Source organism: Protopterus annectens, chromosome 13.part0 (assembly GCF_019279795.1).
Source record: "Protopterus annectens isolate FY-2018-M chromosome 13.part0, PAN1.0, whole genome shotgun sequence".
Classification (NCBI taxonomy): Eukaryota; Metazoa; Chordata; order Ceratodontiformes; family Protopteridae; genus Protopterus; species Protopterus annectens.
The window spans coordinates 1,133,768,321-1,133,780,746 of NC_056747.1; positions in this window are offsets into that span (position 1 = coordinate 1,133,768,321).

Consider the following 12,426-nt stretch of genomic DNA (forward strand, 5'->3'; position numbering starts at 1 on the left):
CAGGTGTATGGTAGACATTGTTGAAGATCATGATCTGTGATTATATTAACTTTTTATATGGTATCAATTTCATAGTATTTCTAATAGCTACTTCCATTTGATTGTCTGTTATGGTGTTATCATTACTTTCCCAAAACTTTGAAAAAAGAATTGTATTTTGATATTTAATATTTACTATTAATTTATATGTATTTGATATCATTTTAATTTATATGTATTTGATATCATTTTTTTTTTACTCAAAAGCAATTTTAGAACTTGTGCTAAGTTAACATCTTGCTTAACTACATTGATATCTTTGGTTATAGTACTTACTAGGTATACGATTTGTTTAGTTTTCATTTTATATTTATTGCTTGCTTTAAGGAGTTTCATGATATTTTCCGTTGAAAGGTTATTTAATTTGTAAAAATCCCATACTGTATCATTTTTATTAAAGGGTATTTATATAGGTTTACCATAGTGTTTGCTAGTTTTATATCTGGGTTGTTATGTATTGGTTGCAGAAGAGTAATCGTATCTTTTAAATTTATTGATATGGGTGGCTTCTTGAAAATTTCACATCTGTTTATTAAGATTGGGTGAATTTTTGTTGTCTTAAGAGTTTCTTGTTTTAAGAAGGGAATCGTTTTTGGATTAACTTTATATGTTATAATGTTCTGGTGAAATAATTTAATCCATAATGGGTACCATTCATTACCTATAGGGTCATGATTTGTAATCTGCATGATGCAACTTGCATTGATAATTTCATAGTACAGTTGAAAATTAGGAGGGTATAAGCCTCCTTTTTTTTGAGGGTTTGTTTGTGTCTTTTGGCTCTTCCCGGTTAGGGGTCGCCACAGCAGAACTCTGGTCCGCTAATGATTGGCAGTTGATTTTTACGTACCGGCTTGCCAGGCCTGACGCACAACCTTCAACGAAGGTACGCCCATTCACGTATGTCTCCACGCAGAAGACGCTCTAGCTGAGAATCGAATCGGACAGCGTCTTACTGTGAGGCGACAACGCTACCGCAGCACCACCATATTAGCTTATTATAGCTAATTTTTTGCACTTTTTGGGTACCATATGAATTTTGCCAGTCAAACTTTTATCTTGTTGAAGAAGGTAACTGGAATTTTCATGAAAGTCGCATTCAGATGGTATAAACTCTTAGGCAATATGTTCATTTTTACAATTGAAACTTTTGATAATGTAGATAGTTTAAGCTTTTCCCATTTATTAATGTTACTAATTATATTTGATCAAGTTTTAACTATATTATTATTGAACATATCTGATTGTGTATGGCTAAAATTTATACTTAAATATTTCAAAGTATATTGTACTTTAACATTAGTCTCCAGAAAGTAAAATTCCTTATGTCCCAGCAGTTAATTGGATAAATAATTGACTTCTTAGGAATAATTTCATAGTTGGATACTAGGGAAAACTTATCTATGGATGACAGTATTTTATTTAAATCAGTATTAGGATATTGAAAGTAAATATTGAGATTGTCTGCAAAAGCTGTGTATTTTATTTGAGTTTTTGATACTGAAATAAGATTATGGTATGTTCTCTGGGTAATTTGCAGTAGTTAATGTTTCTAATTAGAAATTAAACAGGTTTGGTGAGAGTGGGTGTCCCTGTCTGGTTCCATTAACTATTTGTATTGGGTTAGAATTTTTTTATTAATATGGAGCGTTGTAGTTACTTTAGTATATAACTTTTTAATAATGTTTATGTATTCTTTTGGGAATCCAAATTGATAAATTACAAAGAGGAGCAATTTTTGATTGACCCTGAAATGCATATTTAGGAGATTTGTCCTTGGCACATAAGTAGGTTAGGGCATTGATGGTTAATGTGTTCTCCTTTACTTGTCTCTGACTCATAAAGCCTAGCTGTTCAGGTGCAATCATAGCTAGGGCTACTTTCTGTATCCTTTGTGCTAAAATTGTTAAAAATATCTTAATATCCATATTTATCAGAGCTATGGGTCTATAGTTGTTCAGATTTTTGGGATCTGTATTTGGTTTTTGGGATAAGTACGGCTTTGTAGTTGTTCAGATAAAGGTCTGATATCCCAACTTTTATTATATAGTTGTATAATTTTAAAACTACTGGTGTTTTTTGTTGCTTAAAATGTTTATAAAAGTCTTCTACATACCCATCAGGACCAGGAGCTTTCCAGGTTTAATTTATCAATAGCCTTAGCTACTTCCTCTTCTGTTAATGGACTTTTGAGATTATTAGCTTGAAAGTAATTAATCTGAGGGAATTCTACGTTATCCACAAAGGTTTGGAATATGTTGTCATTAATATGATCTTGTGAACTGTAAATGATTTGAAATATTTCTTTGAAAACCCCTATTATTTCAATATCAGAGTTATAAATGTTGCCTTTATATTTTATTTCTTGCATTTTACATGTGGGATTCCTTACGTTGATAAGTCTTGCTAACATTTTGGAAGGGCTTGGAGCCCACTCCGCATATTTGTGCAGCATTCTGAGTTCTGTAAATGTATACTGTTGTGTTATAATCTCATGTAACTGTTTCTGTAGACTTGCTATTTGTTTCTCAATAGTAGGAGTGTAGTTTCTTTGTAGGTCCAGTTCGAATAGTCTTAGCTTACTTTCTGTTTTACTTATATTTTCTCTTCTTTGCTTTTTGTAATATGATGCTTTTTGGATGAGGGTATAGCTAGATGTAATTTTAAAGGCAGCCCATTGAATATCCAAAGGGATATCACTATTTGGAAAGTTTTCATTTAAGCGAATAAGAGAGTTTATAATCTCTTGTTCGACTTTTTTAATTTTCAACAGGTTTGTGATTAATGTCCAATTTGATGTACTGTGGGTAGTAAAGTCAGTTTTATTTTGTGTTATTGTTAGATTTATTTTTGAATAGTCTGATAATGATCTAGGTTCTTAGTTATATTGCACTTCATAATGAGCAAAGCCTTGAGAAATTAGAAATATGTCAATTCTAGACCAGGATTTGTGGTATGGGGAAAATATGTACATCTGCTACCTAGACTGTTTGTGTTGTTAAGTTCAAAGGGATCTGTTAGGTTGAAATCTTCAATTAGTTCCGATAAAAATGTTTTGGCTTGGGGAGATTGAGTATCATTTTTATTCAATCTATCTTTGAACGGATTGATTGTTATAGTCCAATCTCCGCCAATTATAATCAGATGATCTGGGTGTTTAATTAGTAAGTTATAAATTTTGATTAGGAAATCAAGCTGATAGTTACAAGGACCATGAACATTACAGCGTAATACAGGTTTTATGTGTGCTGGAAGCAAACATGTGAAACAGCACCATCTCCCTTTAGTATCATAACTTTGTTTAATGACAACTGGTTTAGTTGCAGTCTTGCTCTGACTCTAGCTGGCTGCTATTTAAAATGCACAGCCACATCCTCATTTTGTTTGCATCACTGCTGACTGTTGCAGTATATTAACAGCAGGTTGCATTGCTATATTTTTTTTTTCAGTTTTGCTATGGATTTTGCCGTAATCCTTAGTATTCACATGAATTTCTTGGGGTCCGTAATTTATGTGTCAAGGATTTCAGAAATGGAGTCGTCATGGCTGTTTGTCACATTTGAGTTGCTTTGTGTACACACAATGTATTTTGGAATCACACTGGCATGCACGGAATCCCCAGTTATCCTACGCTGAATACTTAAGTAGCAGGGCTTCCTTCAGCGTGTCTTCTGGAATCATGTCAGCAGCTGAACTGAAGTCTTTCTTCAGTGTGCTGTGCTGTCTGCAAATAGCTTCCATGAACTTTACAGAATCTGGACCAATGTGCTTGTCTCTGTCACAGGAGCCATGACATCCAAGATTACCTTCTTCTTCTTCTTTTGGCTGCTCCCATTAGGGGTCGCCTCAGCAGATCATCTGTTTCCATTTCTTCCTGTCCTCTGTATCTTGCTCTGTCACACCAAACACCTGCATGTCATCTCTCACCACATCCATAAACCTTATCTTAGGCCTTCCTCTTTTCCTCTTATCTGGCAGCTCCATCCTTGGCATCTTTCTCCCAATATACCCAGCATCACTCCTCAGCATGTCTAAACCAGTACAATCTCACCTCTCTGGCTTTGTCTCCAAACTGTCCAACCTGAGCTGACCCGCTAATATAGTCATTCCTAATCCTATCCATCCTTGTCAAATTCAATGCAAATCTTAACATCTTTAACTCTGCCAGCTCCAGCTCTGACTTCTGTCTTTTCGTCAATGCCACCATCTCCAACCTATATAACAAAGCTGTTCTCACTACCATCTTGTAGATCTTCCCTTTGGTACCCGTCTGTCACAAATCACTCCTGACACTCTTCTCCACCCACTCCACTCTGCCTGCACTCTCCACTTCACCTCTCTTCCACACTCACCATTACTCTGAACTGTAGATCCCAAGTATTTAAATGTATCCTTCACCAACTCTTCTCCCTGCATCCTCAGCATTCCTCTGTCCTCCCTCTCATTCACACACATATATTCTGTCTTAGTCCTGCTGACCTTCATTTCTCTCCTCTTTAGAGCATATCTCCACTTCTCCAGGGTCTCCACAACCTGTTCCCTACTCTCACTACAGATCACAATGTCATCTGCAAACATCATAGTCCACAGGGACTCCTGTCTGATCTCGTCTGTCAATCTGACCATCACCATTGCAAATAAGAAAGGGCTCAGAGCTGATCCTTGATGTAATCCCACCTCCACTTTGAAGGCATCTGTCACTCCTACTGTAGACCTCACCACTGTGACATTACCCTTGTACATATCCTGTACCACTCTTACATACTTCTCTGCCACTCCCAACTTTCTCATACAATACCACAACTCCTCTCTAGGCACCCTGTTATAGGCTTTCTCTAAGTCCACAAAGACACAATGCAACTCCTTCTGACCTTCTCTGTACTTCTCCATGAACACTCTCAGAGCAAACATCACATCTATAGTGCTCTTTCCTGGCATGAAACCATACTGCTGCTCACTAATCATCATCTCCCTTCTTAACCTAACTTCCACTACTCTTTCCCATAACTTCATGCTGTGGCTGATCAGTTTTATCCTTCTATAGTTACTACAGCTCTGCACATCACCATTATTCTTAAAAATTGCTACCAAGATACTTCTCTACTCCTCAGGCATCTTCTCACTGTCCAAGATTTTGTTAAACAATCTGGTTAAATACTGCATTGGCATCTCTCCTAAACACCTCCATGCTTCCACAGGTATGTCATCTGGACCAACATCCAAGATTACATTACATGTTTAAAAAGACACCATCTTAGGCGCAAATTATGAGCTCTGGAGTGTGTGTGTGTGTGTGTGTGTGTGTGTGTGTGTGTGTGTGTGTGTGTGTATGTGCTGAGCACATTTTATAAATTATCTGTTCAATATGTATATTTTTTTATGTTTTAATATAAAACCTAAACCGTTATCTTATCTTCCACCAAGTTTCAAATATTAGGTGTAGGAATTGTTTTACATGAAAAACATTAAAAGAATATAAATAATAATAAAGAGAAATGCAGAACAGCTAAACAGAGAATGTCTTCTGGGGTCACTTTTTAGGGAAATGATTACCTTTCCAGATGTGTGGAGGCCTTCTGGCTCATAATAGTCAGGGTTATGGAGGCCTTGTGTATCATAGCATCCCTGGGAGGTCCATTTTTTTCCTATAATATCCACCTTACTGGGCATTACTGCTTGCAAACACAGTAGCTAAAAAAGGCTTAATGTAGAACAATTTTAATTTGTTATGAAAGACTATAAGATAAGGTTGCACAATATAAGAGAGAGACATGAGCAAGAAGCAAAGGGTTTATAGAAGAAAGGGAAATAACAAGAGAAAAAAAGATACCATGCAGGGACCAAATATGACTTTTGTCACCATTACCTTTACAGGCAGAACATTATAAAATGATGCTAGATTATAAAGCCTAACAATACCACACTGTCACCTTTCCATTCCATGTATAAAGGTGTAATGTTGGCAAAGAAAGGAAGTCAGATGCAGTGTCCATGTCTCCTTCTGTAATCCCCAAATAAAAATGTGCTAGATATGCAAATGTCTCTTCACAAATGAAGAAGTATTCACATCATTTTAATCTGCTGCCCCATCAAAAATAATGTTGCTTTCTGGACAATGAATTATATTGCAGCTCAATATTATAAGTAAAAGCTCAGTCACTTACAGACACTGCATTTATTCTGATACCCAATAGTGTGACTGTAGAAGTTGCTGACCTTATCAGAACTTATCAAATACACCTGGTAGCTCATTCTTAGAATATTAGAGTAAACCATACCCTGTACTTAGGGGCTCATCTGTCACTGTTTTTTTATCCTCCATTACAGCCTGGAACAACCAGTAGACTTCATCAGTAGTTTGACATTTAAATGGTCTTAGAAACTTAATTTGTAGGTTCTTAGTTGTATGCTAGGCTAATGACCAGTGGGGCCTTTATTCTAGCCAAACACCCCCAATGGTAACCAACAAGTTTATGTGCCTTAGAGGTTATTTTAAGGGATATATGTAAGCTAGGAAAGATTTACTGGCTGCCTCTAAACATTAGAAACATAAGTGCTATGTCTGGGATGTATTTCTGGTGCACCATCCACTGGTACAGGTTTCTCTTGATTAGAGTTAGGGAAAAACTCTGCTTCAATGGATGAGAAGCCTGCTCCAGAGACGGAGAATTCTCTGAAACTCATACATGTTCCTACAATATGTCTAATTTATGTCACAAGAAAAGTTTTTATTCTGATGTTATTTGTTTTGTGGATCTGCAAACGGTTCATCAGAATGGGAACCAAGGATGCCTTGTAGGCCAGGTATACATTGCGAACAGTCTGCAGGAAATAGAATATAGAAATAAGTCTTTGAAGCTGAGCAACATAGAATGATTCCCTTCCTACCTTAGACACATGTTGGTCAATGGCTAGGGTGCCATTATGCATTTCTTGGCATTGCGCTTTAAGCCATAGCTTTGGCAACAGTCATTTGTCTGTGTTAGTCCTTCCTGCATGATGTTAGTGTCCTGAGGGATTCTATGACTGCTCCTCATTTGCAGTCATCTCCAAACTTGGTCAGCCAGAAGCCCATGACATTGATCTTAACTTCTGAGAAGTAAATGCCAAAAAGGAGCAGACACAGCACAAAGCTCTGTGGGACTCCACTAGTGACTGGCCGCTTTGTGGAGGTGGCCTCCCCTATCCTTACTTCCTGGGTCCTATCTGAGAACCAGCTAACTATCCAGAGTGTAACAGAGAGGTTTATTTATTTATTTACTTATTTATTTTTTATTTTACATTTGTTGACTGGGATAGTCCGCCTGGATGCATGTCCATTTTCAGCGGAGGCCCGGGGAGAAAAGCTCCAAGGGTAAGCAGATACAGCATTACATAATACCAGCATTACATATTACAAACAGACTATTTACAGAGATTACATAAATAAGCAAGTTAAACAAGTTCCACAGGTTACATTTAATCCTGAGCACAAGTCAGGATTACATTAAATTACACAGTAAACTGGTTAACAGATTTTTACACATTTATGTCACTATCCATGAGTTTGTTTATAATGCTTGAGTGGGGTATTGTATCAAATGCCTTAACCAGGTCATGTTAGGCAGTATGCACCATTTTGCCCTTAGCCATTGCCTTGGTGACCTACTTTAAAAAGCCCACTGGGTTGCATAGGCATGATCTGCCCTTGACAAAACCAAACTTTGTTGAATCAAGTGTTTGAAGATTTTCTGTGTCCTTATTAATAATTTCCATGATAATCCTTTCCATGGCTTTGTATATGAGACTATTTAGACTTATGGGTCTGTAGTTCCTGGGGTCTGTTGATAGCCCACCCTTGTGCAGAGGGATGACAGATGCAGTTCTCCAATAAAGTGGCACAAAGCCTGTTTGGAGGCTGTGGTTAAACAGTAGCTACATTGGTCCTGATAGGTCATGCTTCAGGATATTATTGGGGCTTGTTGATGCAGTGTTTTTGGCCTTAGAGAGCTCATCTAGGTACTGCTCCCAAGTGATAGCTAAGAGGGGTGGTGTTACACAGTATTGACTGGGGACGGCTAGGGGGTTGAGTGGGTACAATTGGAGCTGAATTTGTCAGCTAGCAGATTTGCTTTATCTTCTGGCTCTGTGTTGGAAGCTCCATTTACAATCAGTTATGATCACTGCTGTGTGCTGCCTTTGAGATTTCAGACATAGCTAAAGGAAGTCTTCTGGTTGCCCTGGTTATCCTTTGCTTGGGAGGCTATTATTACCTTCAATTTGGCTTTAATAAAATGAATTTGCCTTCGTAGCTGTTTGTTTAGATTAATGAGAGTGCACTTCCTATTTTTGACTATGACTTTTTTCTTTTGTTGTACAACCTGTTTATGTTTGGATTACACTAGGATATATTTTGTTTTTGAGTTAGTTTGGGTCTTATTTCTAGTAGGCACAGCTGTCTGTGCAATTACTGACATGATTATACAGGGTTCCTGTGAATAATTTTGCACAAGCAGTTGTGTTCTCACTGTTTGCAGGGGCTTGAAATTTTGGCAGGTTATCACTTAGTACTAAGAAGTTTGCTTTAGAATTGTTCCTAAATGTTCCTGGGTTGGCCACAGTAACAGAATAGATTTTTTATTACAAAAAAGAAAGCTTTGTAGTCTGACCTTACCAAAGAGGACACAACACTAGGAGTGTACAGAGTACTCCCATGTATGTGAGTACTAGGTCAAATATGCTTACACCCCTATTAGGTATAATGACCATCTGGTTCAAGGAATTTTTGTTTACAAAGTCCAGGAATGTCTGGGCCTGTAGGTTTGGGGTCGTGTTAGTACCCCAGTTTATACTTTAGTAATTGAGGCTTTTATTTAACCCTATCATACTGCAGATCTAGATATCTAGATAAACTCCTGCCTGGTTTCTTGGGCCTTACTAATATAGTTCATTCTTTCTACATATTTCATCACCCCGGACCTAGAATAGGAGGTGGTGTAACTGTTCTGGTCAGCAAAGACATCCATGTTATGTTGCTAAATGGCTTCCATACTCTTATTGATTCTGATTCTTATTTTATTCATACTGAACTAGTAGAAAAGACAAATAAATCCAGAAACTGCACCCTGGGAAAAACCCCAGCCAGCAAGATGAAGGAAAACCACACACAGAAACAACAAAAACATTTTACTAGTTAAGTACTTTTATTTGCACAACATGTGGACATCATCAAACTAATGAAAAACAAAAACATCCCCATAAATATTAAAGCTCTTTTATATGTGGTGAAAACACTTTCTGTTATCAAAATACATAATTTACAAATTGCAACTATATTTAAACATGTAGCAGGAGCACACACACACACACACACACACACACACACACACACACACACACATATATATATATATATATATATATATATATATATATATATATATATATATATCCACTTCTAAATCTCCCAAAATCTCGAAAGTTCAAAATACTGAAAACTCAGAATACTGAATCTCGTAATATCTAAAAACGTACAGGACACCAACACTTAAAGTACTTAAGCACAAGTACATACAAAAACAAATAAAAGACAGACCATATTAGTCTACCCCAACCATAAGCAGAGGGGCAAGCCCCCCTGCACCCCCACACCCCCTGCTACTTAAATATATCAACACCAAGATCTCACTTCACTACACTAAGATGTGTTATGTTGTAGTATAGTAAATTAAAAGGGAACACGACTAAGGTTGCAACAGGCAGTCATGAAGCACGTAATGGTATGTTTGCCATTTTCTTCTGTGAAGTGCGATCACAGAGTTGATATATTTAAGTAGAAGGGGGTGTGGGGGGTGCAGTCCCCCACATGGGGGTGCAGGGGGGGCTTGCCCCCCTGCTTATAGTTGTAAAAGAGTAATATATTTCTGTATGTACTTGTGCTGCAATATAGTAAGTGTTGGTGTCCTGTATGTTTTTCAATATTATAAGATTCAGTATTATGGGTTTTCGGTATTTTGAGCTTTCTAGATTTTTTTGCTCAGTATTTTGAGATTTGAGCTTTTGAGATTTAGAAGTGAACCCATATATATATATATATATATATATATATATATATATATATATGTGTGTGTGTATGTGTGTGTGTGTGTGTATGTGTGTGTGTGTATGTACAAAATTAGTAGTTAATAATAAAGAAAAGTAAAGACTGGATGTCCTCAGTATAAGTACTGCAGCTATAGATATATCATCATTTAAACCCAGGGTGTTACCTGAATCTAGGGTTAACGGCCAATAGACCTCTATGTACTCAATTTTAGTATCTAACAGAGGTAATAGTTCTTTACAGACCCCTTATGGAACCTGCAAGTATGGAGCATGTACGCAATGTACGTATATTGCCAAAGCAGACTGCAGTGTTAACAACACTTAACAGAGTTATACACAGACAGGGGAGCCCGCAGGATTTTTTGCAGGAGGGTGAAAACCCAGAACTCCCCCTCCATGCAGCACCCCACATGCAGCTATTTCAGTGCCCTATTACTTGGCTATTTCTCCCTAGTTGCCATAAACACTGTTTAAAACTGTGTGTGCTTTCTGTTTTATGCTTTACTTCTACAATGATTACAGATATTTGGATTTAATTTACATCTTTTATTTCGAATTTTATAGCATAAGCACTGATAGCCATTTGCTAAATAAAGCAATACAGTCTCACAATGAAAACAGACAGCGTTAAAACTTCTCTGCCTTTAAAACTGACATTCACTGAAACAGCATTGCAATCCACATTCAAAGAAAATGCATCTGGCCAGTGGCAGGTTAAGTTTACCTTTGGGCTGTTTTCAAATCATAGGCCCCTTCCACATATTTTTAGGACCATGCAAAAGTTCTTTTATTCACCTTCGTGATTGTATTAATTATAATATGTAATAATTGAATTATACCCCTTGTATAATACAGCATCACTTGTTAGAGTGTGTTTTAAAGTTATAGTTTTGAACATTTTTCCAGTAAGCAATGAAACAAAACATATGAACCAGTAATGACAAACTGCCCAATTCAGAACATTTCAACCATAAAGGGCCACTCAAACTTCTGTCATTACAATCCACCAATATCAGTCAATATGCAGAATCTCTGCAGAAGTAAAAGTCATCTGAATAATTCCACATTAAAGAGATCTGAAACTAATAAAGAAGTTGTTGCTAGAAAAGAGCTTTATATTTCAGTGTTTCGTCTACAAAATCAATGCCTGCTGCCCTTGAAGAATAAATTGCCAATGTTACATTAAAAAAAATGGTAAGCTAGTATACTGCAATAGGGAATGGGTGGCAAGCTGAAAAACAGGTTCATAATTAGGCATCTCATCCAAAGGACGACATAATCAGGATTGCAGCACCCGACCCCCTAAAAATACATATCTACATGCTTTGGGAGTAGAACCTATAGCCCTCTATATCGAAATGCAAGTATGGTACCAGCTGTGTTACACTGTTTTAAAATTCTATATCACAACAGTGATACCATTTGCTAAACAAAACAAGTTGCACATTTTAAGCAGACTTAGCATGAGCAACAGTAAACTTTTCTTCCTCTGAAGCTCACAATTCCTTGTAAATGCACTTGAGAATATATTCCACCTGCTAGCTGTAACTAGGGCATTTCAGTCTCAGTCTCTCTCTCTCTTTCTCTCCCTCTCTCTCTCTCTCACACACACACACACACACACACACACACACACACACACACACACGCACGCGACGCATGACGCGACGCACGCACGCGCACACACACACACACACACACACACACACACACACACACACACACACACACACACACACACACACACACACACACACTTCTCAATCTCTTAGCACAAGAAATCTAGAGAAAGCCTGTTACAATGTTGGGAACAAAGGCCCAGAACTATGGACAGATTTAGAAAGTTACTAGAGTAACAGGATTTGTGTTAGAATGCATTTTGCAAAGGATATGAAGCTTGAAACTCTAGCGCATGCCATTATTTAGTGACTTTAATTCTTAGCCCATACCAGTGTTTTGTTAAAAAAAAAAAAATTATGAGAACAGACCAAAAATATAAGGCAAAAATGTGGACATTCTGTGAAAATCTATATAGTTGAGAGGTACGAACACACATACATTCCCCTACCTCCTTAGAAAGTGGATAGAACAACACGGTTTGAATTAGTATGCATTTTCTGAGGATATCAAGTCTAAAACTCAAATGTCTGCCATTATTTTCTGACTTCAGTACTCAATGATATGCCAGAAAAACACAATTTTATGAGAAGCAAACTGAAAATATGAGGCAAAAATCTAGAAAATTGCAAGGTATGAACCCTCTCCTCTTACACACACTCCTATCTCCCTTACTTACACACACAC